Below are 18,858 nucleotides of genomic sequence, written 5' to 3'. Positions count from 1 at the left end.
CAGTGCCGAACCGCCATCTGCTCAATTCAGCTGATATCAACCAATCAACAATATGGTTGAGTCGGGAAAGTGTGGGGTGAGAGTGCAAGGCCAGTGGAAGATCCTTAAAGCAAACCTCAGGAACTTCCGATGAAGAAGGATGGAGATAATTTTTTCGACTGACACACACACAGAGCGCTTGCTGAAGACACAAGGCTGATATCCGGCTTCGCCGCTCATGCTTTTATGCTTCCTGGTCTCTGACGTCACCCGCCTATGACGTCTCGCCCTTCCTTTGGACTGATTATACATGTTATTCAGAGACGTCACGCTGGACGCGTTCCCCAAACGTTCTTGACGCGGCGTCTCGTTCCTGAAGAGGAACTGTGGTTTAATTATTAGCTGCATCCCCATTTTTAAAGTTTGCTCCATGTTCAGCTGTCCGATACGACTTGACTTGCTCTTGGACTTGATGCTACAACACTTTGTCAAAAGTATTCAGTATTAGAGTACACCTTCAAAGGCATAGTTAACCAAAAAAATTCTAATTTACTGACATTTTTTTTTATACTACTCTTGCATTCAAGATGTAATTGAGTTTTGATCAACTTTTTGGACTCTCAACAAAAAATCATCTGACGGCACCCATTCACTGCAGAGGATCCATTGATGAGCAATTGATGCAATGCTAAATTTCTCCAAATCTGTTCCAAAGCATACAAATTTTCCTTTTGGGGTGATCCCTTCCTCCCAAAATTCCAAATCAGTTTCTTAATTTAATTATAACTTGAATAAATGATGAGTTTCTGCTCAGTCTCTTTTGCTCCAGCATGCAAGAACATCCCAACATGCTGCTCTCAGCCTCAGAAGAGGAAGAGTGATCCAGGCCCGCTCAGTGGAGCAAGTGGAACTTGGCAGACACCAGTAATTGGAAACTTAATCACGTACTGTAAGGCAGAGTCTGATGGCAGGAAATGAGGCCCTGCAGGAAGAGGATGGCACGACGGGGCCACAATCAACAGATGCCTTGAGAGGAGCTTTGCACATTTCATGCCACATTCCTTGCTTTGTTTCTATTAATATTCAGAGAAATGTCACCATAACTGAAGCGAAGCTTAAAACAAGACAGCAGGGAATGACCCACATAAAAAAATAAAGAATAATAATAATAATCTATTTTTGCATATGAGTCTATAGTTTATTTGACCAGTTTTGCATGACATAAGTGAAAAAAATAGACAGATACCTCTCAGAATAACTTGTTTTCTTTGACATTCAGGTACTTTGAAGTAGGTGACCTGCTTTCTCATGGTCCTGGAAAACCAGAGGAAGTTGTCTCAAGAGGGAATCAGAAAATCGGTTTATTTTCAGAGAAGAAACGTGCTGAAAGTTTAAGGTTAAATCTCTTTCTCTTTCAAGGGCACTTGCAGAACAGTATTGCCAAAATGATTTGATCCAGGTTAACAACATTTACATCACCCTGTATAAATGTTCCTGGCCAGCCCATCTATTCAGTCAGTCAGCCTGTGCCTGCTGTGTGAAGGATACACACACCCTGTCATGAGCACAGTGACCTAAAACACAGGCACATTGCCAAGACACACCAAGGAAAGAGAGAACAAAATTTCAGTTCTTTCTAATAACTCATTTGAATTAACCAGTTTTAACCAGTTCTTGTTATTAAATCCCTCCATGACATATTACATGCTCTAATAAAGCCGTTTGAAGGCCCATATTGCTGTTTATTACAATTATTCGAGTAATTGCACACAATCTCAATTGAGTTTCTCACAGCCATGATTCAGCTAGTAAAAACAGACATTTTAGAAACGATTGATATTTTTTAAAACCAACTCATCTGTTTCATATCCATGTTGATAAAATCACAGCTTAATTTTCGTCAAACTCACACATGTGAATCAGATGTGTTTGAACAGCCGTTGGTTCAATGAATCACAGAGATGCAGACTGATCTAGTCTGAGTAATATTTGTTCAGAAAGACCAGTCTAACTGATTAATTGAAAAGATATGACCTAAAGCACAATTTAGTAACACTTAATAAAGTAGGATCAATATGTTAATGCCATGGCTAATGGGAAGGAACAATTAACTTTTACAAAATGTATGTTAATTTCGACAAATACACTAATGCATTTTTTATATTTCAGGTTAGTTTAACATGAATGTGTAATGAATTAACAAAAACATTGCACTAAGGCTTTAATGATGTAACATTTTCATTTTCTATAAAGCTGCTTTGAAACAGTATTGCACTACACAAAAAAATAAATAAAATAGAACACTTATTAGTATTTATGAATTAACACTAACCTAGTTTAATAAATGCTATGAAAATTGTATTAATTGTTAGTTTATGATACCTTCATTGTTACATGAGAGACCAAAGTGTGTTCTACCCAAAAGCTCTGTGACTATGTCGTGGTGAAACATCAGTTATTATTCTTAAGTGCTTTCTGATTCTTGTTTTGTCCTTTGCCAGATTCATGATGCTTGCAATGATCCAAAAAGTCTCATCCAACTCCGCTTCTGTAGCAAATTTTCATCCTGCAGCTGTGCTGTTTCCAACAAGCATAACCAATGTTCTGTGATACACAACAAGTCAACACAGACACAATCCACAGGTCAACTTCTTTACTAGTCAGCGCAGTCTGCAATTTTACACTGCTGCAGAGATACTGCGAGTCATTGTGTTGAATAAATTCAGTTCCCACTTTTAGGCAGTCAGACAGGGTTTGGAGGAAGTGAGCGGGATGTATATTGTGGCAGGAGAATGGCAGAGCAATTATGACTTTATCTGGAAACAGAAATTCCCACCCTGGGTAGCCTTGCGATAGCAAAATGTGAACTTTTCAATCTAGTGAAGGAGAATAAAAAAAAAATTATAAAAAAATAATTCTAGGGATCCGAAAGAATACAGAATGCTGTCTAGTGACAATGATATTATGACCTTATGTGGCGTGAGCCTCATACAGTATAATATTAAATTCTAATTTTAAAATGACCTTTTCATAATGTTTTTCATTCAGCCTTATGGTTAAGTGGTTATAAGAGAAGAAAAGTTAACCCCATGACCCAACAGAAAACACTATTCTAAGGAAACTTTACTTTTGTGAACTGTATCCAATACCACTAGAACTTCCAGGGGATACACTTATTACACACTTTCAGGGTTAAAGAGAAAATGTGATCATTTGCTATCCTTTGAATGTAGATTTAGTTTTTTTGCAAAATGTCCAAGATGCTTCTTTCCATACAGTGAAAGTGGACAGAGATTTTAATGGCAGACTCCATTCTACTGTGTACATATATTAAAGGTCTTTTGAAACTATATGAAAGCTTTGTGTGAGGACCAGGCTGAAAATTTAAATTCACAATCAATGACAAACTTTTTTTCACGCTTTTCACCGAAATATTAAGCATCACAACTATTTTTAACACCAATAATAATAATAAATGTTTCTTGAGCACCAAATCAGCATATTAGAATGATTTCTGAAGGGTCATGTGACACTGAAGACCAGAGTAATGAAGCTGAAAATTCAGCCTCATCATCACATGAATAAAATACGTTTAAGATTATATTAAAATCGAAAACAGTTATTTCAACTTGTAATAATATTTAACAATATTACTGTATTTACTGTATTAATTTTCTACGTTTATAATAAATGCAGACTTGCTGACCATAAGTTACTTCTTTCAAAAACAAAACAACCCTACACTTTAAACTCATAGATACACAAACACACACAGATTATAATATACAATTGAATTATACTGGTAAATTTATTATATAAATATAATATGCCAACTGAAATGCCGACCGACCTCAAAACATACATTTTGGTGGTGCAAGATAATGGTTTCATAATAATGATAATGACGTTTGCCTTAGAACTATCTATTTAAACATCTGTGCGTGTGTGTGTGTGTGTGTGTGTGTGTGTGTGTGCATATATATGTATAAAATATACACAATGCAAATCTGCAACATTATCAACAACATTAACTAATTCACTGCTTTATTAATGGAAACGACTTCCTGTGCCCATCCTTTCCTAAGGCTATTATCAGCGTGTCAAGATTCAGAGGAGCACCTTTATTCTCATGTGAAGCCTTTTTGATTACGAAGGCTTTTGTGGGCCCGTTTGATTGGACGTCTCCGTGCTGTCATAATCCCTCTTGTTCTGCGTGTTTCCATAGAGAGCTGATCATGCAGCAGAAGCTGTTGCCATCCCCATTGTTCGGCCAGATCCATCGGGATGCGTCTCCGTCTTCCCACTGCGAATTTGTTACTTCCACTGCTTTGGCGGCCACTCTCAGCTCGACTAGTGTCTGTTTACATAATGTCCAATCTCTCTCCTCCAACCAACATTCACTTAAACGGCTGTTGTCGGTTTCTGTGATATTTCCAATGCGTCGCTTTCCAGCTTCATGGGACATTCTGATCTTATCGAAGAGAAAGACACCGGCTGAGAGCAGGGCGATAATAACTACAAATGAACATTCAAGAATGGTAATTTTCTGTGTTGAAATGAGCAGATTCTTAATTGCTTTTATAGTCTGTCTGTACCTTAGAAATACTTTAGCAAATGGTGGTTAGGCTAAATAGATCTGCTTGAGACTCCACCTGAGAGAAACAACGAAAAAAGCCCAAATGCTCATATCATTTAACATACTAAAACAGTATAGGGGTGCTGTTGTGTCCATGATGAGTCTGTATTTTTATCAGGTAGAACATGATAAAAGATATGCACTTTTTCACATAGCCCCCCCCCCCTGCTTTTAATAGACTGTCAACATTTTTTAAAGCTATTTCAAAGAATGGTTGCTGCTGTTGCCACAGCAACCTCAAAATCCATAAATTCCCCGAGCTGAGCAGTGCAATTCCCCATATATTTCTCTCATCACTGGATGTTTCATGCTGTTTCTTTTATGGCATGAGAGGGTCTTCTCTTTGTATGGTTTACACATAAGTGTGTGATGGAAGTGCTGTCCACTTATATCTCACAGTGTGGCCGTGAAACGGAAATAAGCCAGATGTGTAACCGCATTCATATTCCAGTGTCATCTGCTCCATCAGAAACCAGTCTCAATAAGGTTCTTAATTCGAGAGCACATTGTTTGTCTTTTTTTAGCTGTCATTGTAAAAGCGAGCAAAGAAAACAACTGAAAGCTCACGGACATCACAAACTCCACAGAACACAGATGAAAGTGAACTATTTTATCATGATCTGATACATGATTAACAACAACTATTAACATCTAAGCGTCATTATTATTATACATCACAGATTTATGTTCATTTAAAAAAGCAGGACAATTTCTGCCTATAATCAGTTCGAGAGCAAATGAACGTTCCTGTAAAAATGAACGAGCATGACATCTGAGGACTGCTTCACCATTTTCCCCCATATTTTTACTTATGTCGCTTCTTTCATCCACATGTCATACTAACAAGAAACTTTACTTGTAACCACAGCTGCATGCGAATGTTCATTGGAATTATGGATTTGAGAAACTATGTTAGTAACACCTGAACAAGCTGCATTGTAAACCAGAGCTTGTGGCTTTACTCAGAAGTCTGTCTACACAAGACGAATCGCCTGCTCTAAGTGGAGCTAAGACTCATTCCCTGCAAGTCTTCTCATATCCAATTAAAAAATCCTATCAGCAGGGACAGCGACTGGCAGAAGCTGTCTGGTCCTCCCTCTGGGATCTGGTTGTAAAACATGATTGTATCACCGAGGGGTGCAAACAATTAATCCCTTCCTCCCCTGAGCATTGACATGTATCTCACCTCAGTGCATGTGGAGGCAGGGAGCGTCGCCCCTAGAGGTGATTTTTATCTGTCTAATCCTCCCTCTCTGTTTCTATTAAAGGCAAACTTTCAGACGCTTAGAGGCTTAATCCTTCAAAAGGTGTCTTGAAGAGGTGATGGGACTTCCATCTAACTTTGTCCGCTGTGTCTTTATGGTCTGGACTCGCCCTCCTACACATGTGAACTCGGCTTGTATGATTTAGTTTGCCCTCCTCTTCACATCTCAGAATGGTAATCCATCAGGTTTGCTGTGTTTCTGTGTGGACGGATAAAACGGTCCTGAGCAGCAGACTGTGGATAATCGGCAGAGACCCATTTGCTACACGAGCTCCCTTGCTATGGGAGAACCAAGGAAAGATTTTGTGCTTCGTTTTCAGACTCCTATTCACTCCATCCAAAGACTTTTCTACGTATATAGTTGAGTATTCAACTGCATTAAAATGGTATAAAACATTTCTTTCTGGCTTTCTTCTTTCTTTTTGACTATTGGATAATTAGAACAATTTTGTATATTTAAAGTCAGTAGGGTCCCAACCTTTCCCTTTATGCATACTGTCAAAAAATTAACAGAAATAGTGAAAATAAGTAAAAGACTCAATAAGCACATGGCACACAGAAAATATAGGATTTCAGACGTCCTTGTGGTTTGTACGCATTGCTGCACAGTTTTCCAGAGGACCTGAAGTGCGTGTGAAGATCCTTGTGGAGTGTCAGAATAATTACACACCTATTAAATGTTTCTGAGCTCTTAACAACCGCAATTAGTGTTACAGGTACCTGAGGCCTCTACAAGGTGATCTAGTGTAGTCCTGCTCTTCAAAGCTGTGCTCACATCAGCACATCCCTCAAGATCTGCATGCACTTCTTTTAGAGTTTATTTCTATTCATTAACTAATGAAGCAGATGTTTAATGGTAGCGTGTACATGGTGCCATTGTAATTTAAGTGTCTCTGCCCATCACTTGAAACTCACCACAGGGTCCGAAATTAACACTCGTCAAGCGCCACTGTGAGTAAAAATTGGCTTTGGTGAGTAACTCAAATTTGCCAGGTGGTCGGAAACTTCCATGTAGTAAATCAAATTGTAGAAATTACCCTGATTGTTCTAACTTAAGCATTTAAAAACAGTGCTAAAAAAAATGCCATTCCCATTGATGCAATATATATACAGTGGGGATCGAAAGTTTGGGCACCCCTTGCAGAATCTGTGAAAATATGAGTAATTTTCAAAAAATAAGAGAGATCATACTACATGCATGTTGAAACAAGATGCATTAAGGAAACAAGATGCATTAAGAGCTGGGGGGTGAAAACTTTTGAACACGATGAAGATGGCCAAATTTGTCTTATTTTGTTGAAATATATTTTTTTTCCATTTAGTTCTGCCCTTCGTAAGCAACAGAAGATACTTGTATGTTTCCCGGTACACAAATTAAGTACAATTTACCTTGATCTTCAAATTCCAAAAGTTTTCACCCCCAGCTCTTAATGCATCTTGTTTCCTTCTGGAGCATCAGTGAATGTTTGAATCTTTTTAAATAGTTGTGTTTGAGTCCCTCAAATGTCCTCAGTCTGAAAAGATGTATCTCAAAATCATACAGTCACTGCTTGAAAGGGTTCAAATATGTAAAGATGCTGGAAAACTGAAGAATCTGCAGGACCTTAAAGATTTTTCTGAAGAACGCTGCTCAGTTTAACTGTTCAGAACAAACAAGAGACTCATGCACAACCATCACAAAACAGAAAGACAGTCGAGGATCATCAGGTAACAGAATACAGTACTAAGAACCAAGGGTTCCCAAACTTTTGAGTGGGGTTATTTTAATAATTTCAGCATTTTTTTTTGTCTTGTGGAATAAATGTTAAAATATTGTATGTACAATATCTTACTCAGGACAGTACTAAATAAATTATAACATGCATTTAGTATGATCTCTCTTATTTTTTGAAAATTACTCATATTTTCACAGATTCTGCAAGGGGTGCCCAAACTTACGATCCCCACTGTATATATATATATATATATATATATATATATATATATATATATATATATATATATATATATATATATATATATATATATATATATATATATATATATATATATATATATTTGTGTATTCATAATATGCACATATAAATGTATATAATATAAATATCCAAAAAACCTTTCCATTGCACAAACTTTTCTTTATAGTTTGAAAAGGCTATTTAGATTATTAAAATGTTCTTTACACTTAGAAAAACAAAAATGGTTCTTCCATGGCATTGTTGCGAAAACCTTTAAAACCTTTATTTTTAAGAATATAGCTAATTTATTAATACATTTTTTTTCTATTTGCAAAAAGAAATAGGAACTTTCTAAAGTGGCAATGTGAAGCTTCTTGTTTGAGTTTTGAAGAGTTTGTCCCTGAAGATCTCTGCAGGATGTGAGTGAGCTCAGATGGAATGATAGATGTCACTCAGGAACGCCAAGAACATGCGCTGGGAACTTCAGAATATGCGTTAAATGGAGCAGAACATTCATCTCTGTCTGAATCACACACCGGGCCGCATGACTGCTCAGCGGGCGGCAGAGGTGATCAGCCATGTGGAGGCTGGGGAGGGAGTCACTTGGGAATCATTCAAAAGATCCCACTTCACAGATGATACGGTCTGTGTGTGTGCGTGCATATTTATATGTGTGTGTGAACATGCATGTGCACTGACATGAAAGGTATATCTCATGAAAACGCTTCAGTCAGAATGCATTGGGAATGTTTCGACGGTGAAAATCACTCTTGAATCATGTATTCAACCAAGGTGGAGAGCTAATGAATTTTCTCATAGACGTCTGTTCATCTTTGGTCTGGAGCTTCCAACTGTGTGCTACGTTATGCCACCCGTCACTGTGTGTGCATGTCTTTGAGAGTGAGTGTTGCATTTATCAATGCCACAGACAGGCATGTCACATTCCCGTGTGTCTCAATGGAAGTTGTTTGTCTGCCACAGTACCTTTCAGAAGTTTGTGATTAGAAGTGACAAATTAACCCTATGAAGACTACTTTATCACATTTCAAATGCAAAGGCAAAAGCATCTAAATTTTAAACATGATCAATTTGCTGAAGAAAAAAACCCTGTTGTATCCAATCTTCATTTCTTCTCCACTCTGACTGATAGTTTATACTTTTTTAGCAAGAAACATAAAAAAGGCCTTAGTTTACTTGTAAAAAATCTCCCCCTTTAGGTCATATTTCACATATCTTTTTGGCTGTGAATTCTTTACTGTTTTTATTAAGTAAATGTAAGAATTACTTCTATATTGTTATTACTACTGGACTGAAGAAACTAAGGTTTACTTTTCAGTAAAAGCCTGTTAAACTATCAAATAACTGCATTTAAATGGCATCTTACTAAGACATATTATTAGGAAATATAATAATATAATATTATTTACATTTTATGTCATAGTCTTATATACTGTTTTAAAGATCTTATTGATTAACATAACAATCTATTAAAATCTAATCTTATTGTTTGGCCATATAAACATCAACAACTGCACTGCATTTCATATTTTTGCACACTTTGGGCCTCTGAATAAAATGTAGGTCTTTTTTCTTCCTTTAGTTTAAGGTGAGCTCATTATCTCGCTGTATTATATGAGCCATAAAAGTCAGATTATTTTGTTTGAATTCAAAACAATAAATATTGAAGTTTCTGAATGGCTGTCAATGGACAGATGCTTTTGGCAGCTAAACAAAACACTAATCAAGAAAGTTTCAAATATGATTTATTACGTACATAGGAGTGGCTAATTGGGAGGTGTATCTTGATGACTTGGTGATTTACTCTGTGTCATGGGAGGATCATTTAAATAGCTCGGAACTGGTTTTCAAAAGATTGGCTGAGGCATCACTGACCTTGAATCTTCTTGTCCCTGCACCTGTTGTTTCTTTTGTTAGGTGTGTTGTTGGCCTGTAGTGTCAGGTAAAACACAAAAGTTGTGTAATGTGTCCCAGCTTACTGTGCAAGCAAGTTACTCGACTCTTTATTTTATTTATTTGTGGGATCTTTTGTAGGGAAGGGATGTCTTTTTGTTTTTGAGATCTTTGTCTCCTGTGTTTTGGGGTTAGCAAGGGAGTCAGGTAATCGATTATATATTTTTTATTTTTTTATTATGTAAATTGTATAAAAAATAACTTTATCAAGACTGCTCTATTGTTTTTGCATTTTTCCATCCTGAACACTTGTGTACATTTGTGAGCAGATGCACAGTACAAATGCATTTAGCATCGTGTATCATCTTTTATATATATATATATATATATATATATATATATATATATATATATATATATATATATATATATATATATATATTTTTTTTTTTTTTTTTTTTTATAAGACATCGTCACATTCATTTCAACCTATAAAACTAGTGTTAATGTAATTTGTGCTTGACCTGGGACCTGGAGATTGGAGTTCTCTCACTCTCTCCCTCCAACTTTTGTTACCCTCCTTTCCTGCCCCAAGAACAGAACATGTAAAAAAAAAAAAAAAAAAATATATATATATATATATATATATATATATATATATATATATATATATATATATATATATATATATATATATATATATATATAAGATGATACACGATGCTAAATGCATTTGTACTGTGCATCTGCTCACAAATGTACACATCAACTGAATATGCACTGGTGAAGCATTCAGCATACAGCTTGTGATTTAATCATGGTGTTTCAAGAGGAAAATCAAATGAAGGCAACAAAGTATCACACAAAACCTGTCGACACAGATACTTTTCCAGTGTCGTCTGAAGGGGTGTGGGAGGGGTGGAGCGATTTCCCACTGAGATCCCAGTGTCAAATACTGCCGAATTCAGGATCTTGATGGGCACAGAAGGGTTTCAATGGCACTTTGCTGGGATAGCTAATTAGCTTTACTGACGTAAGTGCCAAAAACAGAACGTTTTAACTCTCGCTTACATAACAGACAATGAATGAATCAAAAGTTATGCCAGAAATTTTTTCGTATGCATTTTAACATGGTATGGGATTGGGCTCAATAATAACATTTTTTTTTTTTTTTTACTATCTACAATATTAGCATAATTACTTATATATTAGTGTTAATATTATTAGTACCAATACCATAACATTTCTCGGTTCTCTGTACCAATGTCAGTGCCATATAATAAAAATCATTGGAACTTAGAATTTTTCAACTATTCTGTCAAAATAAATATTTAAATAATATTAATCAATAATGCAATGCTAATAATAATGATAAATAAATATGTGCATTTACACTCCAAGACTTAGTGCACAGACACACAGTATCAGGGTTTTTTCGTCCCTTCGGATTCAATCCCACATTTCAACATAGTTGTCACTCCCAAAACTTGGTACTGTGGATCTAGCACCATGAAAAATAAAAATAAGGGTTCTGCACTCACAAGAATTTGAACTGCACCGCAAGAATTTCCAATATAATCAAAGAAACCAGCTAAACTGTACAATGAATCTCTTATTTATATTGTGTTTAAACTTTATTATTACAAAGGCATCTGCGAACCTTCAGAACTGAAATGAGCTCATGCTGTTTTAAATGGATTCTGACTTAAACACCTCTGAATGGATATTGCATTCACGTACTCAATAGACATCTGTGATTGGCTACAATGCTTAACATTTCAGAAGACGTGCTGTAAATAGAACACTTTGATGCTTTTCACAGGGCACACACACAGGTTTGAGAGCAGCTGTCTATCAGCGGGAACCTGACTGACCTGGGAATTGGTACTACTGGTCCTGCAGAAATAATGGTATCAGTACATTTAAATTTAACATGTATTGAAAGACCTCGACTGGTAACTTTCGTCAGAGCTAACAATTTGAATCAGTGCGTCACATTACAGGTTGATTATAAGTCAATGTAATTGTGGTGTGTAGATTAATAAAATGGCCCTTTAGAAACCATCCACTCTCTACATGTCTCCATTAACTGTTGATTACACATGGTCTGCTTCAATATGAATGGTCTGCTTCCGATTCTTGCGTTCAATCCCAAGAGCTTGAAATTTTATGTTTACAACAATGAGACCCAAGCAAACCACCATCCATGACTCCAGATGTTCACAGAGCATGAAATAACCTTATATGCCAGAAACAATCTTGTGGCAGTCAAGTGTAATTATGAATAATTGCTACACGCATTTATCCGTGCACACAGACACATAACGCAGACATTATGAATGGATTTTAAATGACCTTTTGTCACCTAGTGTCATAGTCTTATTTGTAGTTTGCTGTTCATTTGTGCATATGCAGCATACTAACTATATTTCTGCATTATTGAAAGACATTGGGCCTGACATGTGAGCATCATTCATACTGTATAATGACCATTATCACCACTCCTGGGAGAAAACATAGGTCAGTGTGATGTTAGGACAAACCACTAAATGAGACAGAGGAGAGAAAGGGAGGGAAAAGAAAAATAGAAGGGAAAAAGGCCCATTCAGATGTACATTTGTCATTGTCCAGAATACATTACTGTCTCACAAAAGCTGTAATTCCTGTTCTCCTCCCGCCACTCTCTCATGAAAACTGAGGGCAATTATCTGATGTTAATGATAATGTACTACGTAATGATATTCATTCACTCATGTCAGCCAAGCCTCAGCACTCAGTATATACTCTTAAAGTTAATGTACAGTAAATGGCCATTCACAATACATTTTACCTGTACACACTGACTTACTTCTGAATAATCTTCAACCAGCAAAATAGAAGAAGAAAAAATGTAGGACTTGATTTGATCCATCATGAACTGATTAAGGAAGGGAGAAACATTTTTGGGAACTAAATTAAGAACATACCACTAATGTCTATTAAATGTGAAAATAAATAGGATCAGTTCTGATGTGATGTTGACATTAATATTAACCCTACAGCCTCTAAATTACCAACATGATTAAAACTGCTGTAACCTGTTGTTCACAATTTACTACATGCCTTCTGCTGTCTGACTGATCGTTCATACCTTTTTAGCAAGTAAGGCTTTTTAGCATAATTGTAAAAATGTTCACCTTCAGGTTCTGGTTCTGGTGTCTTGCTATGATATCTTAACATATTTTTATAAAGTAGGAATAACTTTTATAATGTTAGTAATATTTCAAGATGAACATGGAGCAACTTAGGTTTACTTAACTATCCACTCATGTTTTTGTTTGTTTGTTTAAAAAAAAAAAAACGTGTTAGTTTATTTGTTCATTTCTCAAAAGTTGTTGTATTGCATTGAATTATATATTTGCCCCTGCAATGAAAACTACAGAGATTGGATAAAAAATTACAAAAAAATTACAAAAAAATAAATAAATAATATAAGCATTTAAACATCATCTTCTTAAGAAAAGTAATAAATATAATCTGACAACCGTTATTAGTAGTCTGGGCCTACTTGCATAATAAAGTGGATGTTTTTTTAGTTTTTCTTAATCCTCGAATATGAGATTCATACTCTCCCCTGCAAACTACATGGGCCATGGGCTTGAAATATAAAATATAATACTCCTCTTTTATTATTATTATTATTATTATTATTATTATTATTATTATTACAGTATTTGTTTAAAGGTTAAATAAGCCACTCCACTGTTGAAACTTCAGTTAGAACCTGCAGCTTGTGGCCTCTTGTCCTGTAGTTCACATTGTCTTTAATGCTGGGTCAACTTACTAAATGCTAATTATGTAATCATGAACAGTGCCAGTACCACTTCTGAACAAACATTTTACTTTTAATTTCCCAAAAATTATTGTTCCAGGTAGTTATATGGATGTCTACAATTATCTGTTTTATCCATGTAAAACATTTTTCTCTCATAATATGTTGCCTTCAAATGTTAATAAAATTAGAAAACATTTTAATTGTCAGTCTGTTGGTGGTAAAGTGGCAAACTCTTTCAGTGTAAAGTCAGTCACGCCAACTTCAAGCAGACTGTTGCAACAATTAATTAGTTTCATGATGCATTTTAAAAATAGCGTGTATATGTGAAACATTTAAGGAAATCCTAAGAGTGCTGCAGAAGGAGTGAGAAAAAGCCTTGTCAGAAAGTCTCCAGAGTATATGTAAACCTAGCAAAACATGACCAGTGGCCTCCAAATGCATTCATAATTCATTTAATACAGGAGTATCAGCTTGTGCTTCCACCCACTCATCTGCTAGCTGGACCTGTGCCTCGTCCACGGGGCTTTAGGACAGACTGATGGGCTTTAAAGGAATAAATTACATTTAAAAATTATATTAAAACAGAAAACTGTTACTTTAAATTATTTGTTTTTACAGTTTTTACTATATATGTGATAATATAAATGATGGGCATAAAAGACATTGTTCAAAAGCATTAGTAATATTAGTGTATTGCCAGATTTGACATCAGTGGCATATCACTGGTTGAACTACTTTGGTAAGTTAAAATAAACAAAAAACAAGGCTGAATTTCCTCAGCAATGAATGGACAAGCTGTGATCAGTGAAAATTTCCTCCCATCTGTTTGGAAACTCAGATTTCGACATCTTTTATTTTAAAAACATGTCCTTCCCTTTTTGGGTGAAATCAGAATAGGAGAGATACAAAAAAATCATATTGCATTAATACACTCTCATGTTGAGAGTCTGACACCAGAACATCCACTTTCATCATCCGAGGCCCAGGGAGCACGAGATGTTCTCATGTCTCAGGGAATAACCTGCTGTGAAAGAATGATGAGAACTGCACAGAAAGACCTAGAGCAAATCTGGCCTGTCCTAAATCACAACATGCTTTATTAGTCCAGAAGTTTGATGTCTGTTTTATTAGTTTGGATGCAGCTGAAAACACATAACATATCACATAGGGTTGTAGTTCAAAGCAGATGAACCACAAAAAGAGAACTCAAATGCCTCAAAGAAAAAAAAAATGTCCTATTTAAGTCAGTCAAACTGTTTCTGTAACCACTCCCATGATCAGAAACATAGCTTTTCACCATAAATCAAACACCATGGGTTGTTTCTCATTTCAGGCATTGTTATGTTTGATTAAATCCTGCTTGTCAAAGATGTAATTCACAAACAGACAATAACAAGCCATTACAAATCCTGTTATTAAAATTAACGTGTATGTTTCATTATTGTTCACTCTAGCACAAAGTTTGGGATCAAAAGCATCTCATTGAATGTGCATTTCCCCCTCACTGTGAGAGAGCTCCACGGGATTCGGCATCAGGGGAAGATCTCTTGCACGAGTCGATTGCAAACAAGCAAAAGTAGGTTAACTGTAGGAGACAGCGCAATAAATGCCCTTTTCCCACTTGTTTGAAAAGCAAAGTGCTCAAATCAGTGGCACTGGCCCATTTAAATGTGCCCCAAACTTGGAACGTGCTCGGAATTATTGGCCTTACCTTATCTAAAGTAGTTTATGACCCATTTCTACTGCCACAAAAGAAGAGTCAATTTCTATATGTTTCCATTGTCATTTAGGCCATTTTTTTCTGTATGTCGAAGCGGCTGAAATATCTGGATCAGATTTTCTTTCTGGTTTATTATTTATTTGTTGGGATTGATGATTTCAATGGGAAAAGGATCAGGCATAACACAAGCCGGACTCAAACCTCCATAACCCACCACCCACCAGTTCACATCTCAACAGTAATCGATCTTTCTAGTTTATGGTTCTTAGAATACTTGATTTAGGTTTAGATTCAGATTCAGGTTATTTTAATTGTACCCATAATTAGATTCGGTTTGCAGTATACAAGTTCATACATCTTGACATATATTTTTTTAAACAATACAGATAGTGGACAGCATAATAAATATGATTAAAGTGCTCCAAATTCCCATCATTACTTGCAATATTGCTTTTTTATCACACACATACACACACAATGGTTTCATATACTCTGCATAGACCAACTGCTTTTTTTTAAACACCAAAAGGTTTTGTTAAGCCACAAAATGCCACATTTGTCATTTCGAGTTTTATCAGTTGTGTTTCCATTCGCCTTTCATCCAGGTTCAGTAGCCCATGTCTCTTTCTTCTCCTATAAATGCACTAGACAACTGAGACAGATGCAAAACAACAGAAGGAGCTTTCTTCCCTGACATGAAAATGCAGCTGTGGCATCGTGTCCCTGTGGACCATAAGATCAATTAAACCTTCTGCTGGCAGAGCTGGAAAATGTAAGACCCCCTCCTTCCCTTCCACCTTTGAACTGTGGATTTTGAAAAACCAGATTTGTTCTGCATCATTTTTTTCAGGAGGAATCAACTGTGATTGAAATTTCCAGGGGCCCATTTTGACGGACTATCAAAGCACGGGATATTTTTGTCTTCCAAAAGTCAGACGTTCAAATAGAGTCATTCACATGTGCCCTATTACGCTCCCTAATTCTATTCTGAAGACTACAGTCGTACTGAATTCATTGCTGCACAGTGAGTCCCTGTGTGATAGAGGGCTGGGAAATTAGCATAATTTCTAAACAGCACTACCCTGGCCTTAATTACTGAAGGGTTTAATCAGCCATAATAATGAGGCCACACTTTAGGCAGGTGAGAGACACTTTAACACCTGAAACAGCGTGTGTCATGGGAGAATCAGGACGCTGTTATGTCCTTGTCACTATCAAACTGTTGTCACTGTTGATACACAGTTTTACCTTGGTTTCTAGGTTAATACTCAAGCGTCTAAAAACAAAAATAGCATTGCTTTAGGAAAAAACTTTTTTTTATGACTTCAAAATTCGAATATATGGGCAAGCATTACATTTCTCATGTCATTTGTTTGCAGCAAATTGAGTCGTGGCTGCTAATTCCTGCCTGAAAGATTTTTGGGCAGAAGATAAGGTTTTATTGACCACCTCCTCAGAAAGGGACGGTTTCTATAAGGTTTGTGTTAGCGGCGGGTGTCTGTCTGCACACACTCGGCATGTCAATACTTTAATCCCTTCTTTCTTGCCTTTGTTACAAAGTAAAAAAAAAAAGCCGCTGCTCTCTCCTTTTTTGGTAAGAAACGATTGCTTGACTCATCCTCCAGGAAATATGGCCTAATAATTAATTAAATAAATAATTCAGATTCATATCTTTCTATTTCTAATGCATCTAGACTCTTGCTTAAAAAGTGCACTTCAGCACACTTTTTAAAAGAGCACTTATTAAGGCAGTGATATAGTTGAAAAGAATACTTAGTCTGAACTTGAATTTTCAGGCACTACAATTTAATGAATATGTATTATCGTTTGAAATTATATGAAATGGAATTAGCTGAAACTTCAAAGTATTTTTGACCCACTTAAGTAGGACATAAGGAATACATTTATATACAGTTATACTGTAATTATTTCTATTGTCTTTAAAATAGTTTTAAAGTGTACTGCTGAATGTACTGAAAGGATTTATAAACTAAAATATACATCAATGTAATTTTATAAAATAAAAATAAAAATTGCTGATTAGCTCTCATTTGGAAGAACTCATGATTGAAACTGTGCTTTTGTAAACTTGTGTGCAAAGCCTTCAGCAAAATCCAAATAAGTGCTGTTTTGCACATCAGTGCTGCAGATATACACCCTCACACTATCTCCTCAAGTTAATGATCAATTCTGCTACAAAGCAATTCTGGTAGTGTTTTTTGAATACTTCCAAAATTCAGATGTCCTCATCTTTACCAGATATTTGTCCTTACTAAAAAGAACAGTTCACAGTTAGAATTTAAATTCTGCCATTGTTTACTCACCCACTCATATGACTTCCTTTATTGTATGGAAGCATGAAAACGTCAGTCCCCATTCAAGCCAAATCAAGTCACATTTATATATAGCCGTGCCTTATACAACACAGATTGCTTCAAAGCAGCTTACATCAATTACTGTATGAAATATTTTATCTCAGATATAAGCAGCTCTACAGAACACAGATATTATTGATCTCAGTTTAGTTCATTGTTGTTTCAGTTCAGTTCAATAACTGTTATTGTTGCTTCAAGTTGATCATTTATGACCCAAATTAATCCAACTATAAAGCAGCTCTGCAGAAAGCAATAGTGTCATTATTCATCCCAAGACAGTTCAGTGCAGATTAAGTTCAGTTCAATAAGTGTTTTTATTTTCATTATTCTGTTTAAATTTTCTTCTCATTCAATATTGTCAGTGCAGTTAAATTGATAATATTACTGAATATTAATGGTCTTTATTGTCTTATTTCCTCTAAAAGCATGGAAATAATTAGTGATCAGTTCTATTTTTCCAAATATCTTCTTTTGTGTTACACAGAAGAAAGAAATTCATACAGGTTGGAACGGCATGAGGGTGAGAAAAAGATGACAGAATCTTTATTTGTGGGTCTAAGTGGGTGATGTTGGCCAAAATCAGCTAGGTCTATAATATTTGGAAGAAGCTATTTGTTAGCACTCTCATTCATTTTTGTGACATCCAAAGCGGCAAACTTTAATGAGCCTTCCAAAAAGAATATATACAGTACTGTGCAAAAGTCTTAGACCACTAGTATTTTCACCAACAAAATAGTTTTAAGTCAGTTATTTCTATCTTTTGCTATAGTGTGTCAGTAGTAAATATCAGTCTACATTTCCTAACATTATCTTTGCCATTAATTGTAATAATCCAGCGAGATTTATGTTTGCACAAGGAGTCTGACAGCAGCCAGGGCTCCACACAGAGATCTGATCTCACCATCATCATTCTGTCTGGAATAATATGAAGACACAGAACAAACTGAGACAGACTCAATCCAGAAGAACTGTGGCAATGTCTCCAAGATGCTTCAAGAAACCTACCTGAAAAACAATGCGCAAGTGTACCTAGGACAAAAGCTTTTTTTTTTAAAAAAAGCTTGATTTTTTTATTTTTATATTTTATTCTGAAAACAGAGCTAACTAGGCCATGCTAACCAGCTAAATCTTTTCCCCTTTGCCAGAATAAGCTACAGTATTCCCATATTCAAGTATCTGGTCTGTGAAACAACACATTTTGTGC

Source organism: Carassius gibelio, chromosome A3 (assembly GCF_023724105.1).
Source record: "Carassius gibelio isolate Cgi1373 ecotype wild population from Czech Republic chromosome A3, carGib1.2-hapl.c, whole genome shotgun sequence".
NCBI classification, from domain to species: domain Eukaryota; kingdom Metazoa; phylum Chordata; class Actinopteri; order Cypriniformes; family Cyprinidae; genus Carassius; species Carassius gibelio.
The sequence above is the reverse complement of the archived record's forward strand: the minus strand, read 5'-3'. Positions refer to the sequence as shown.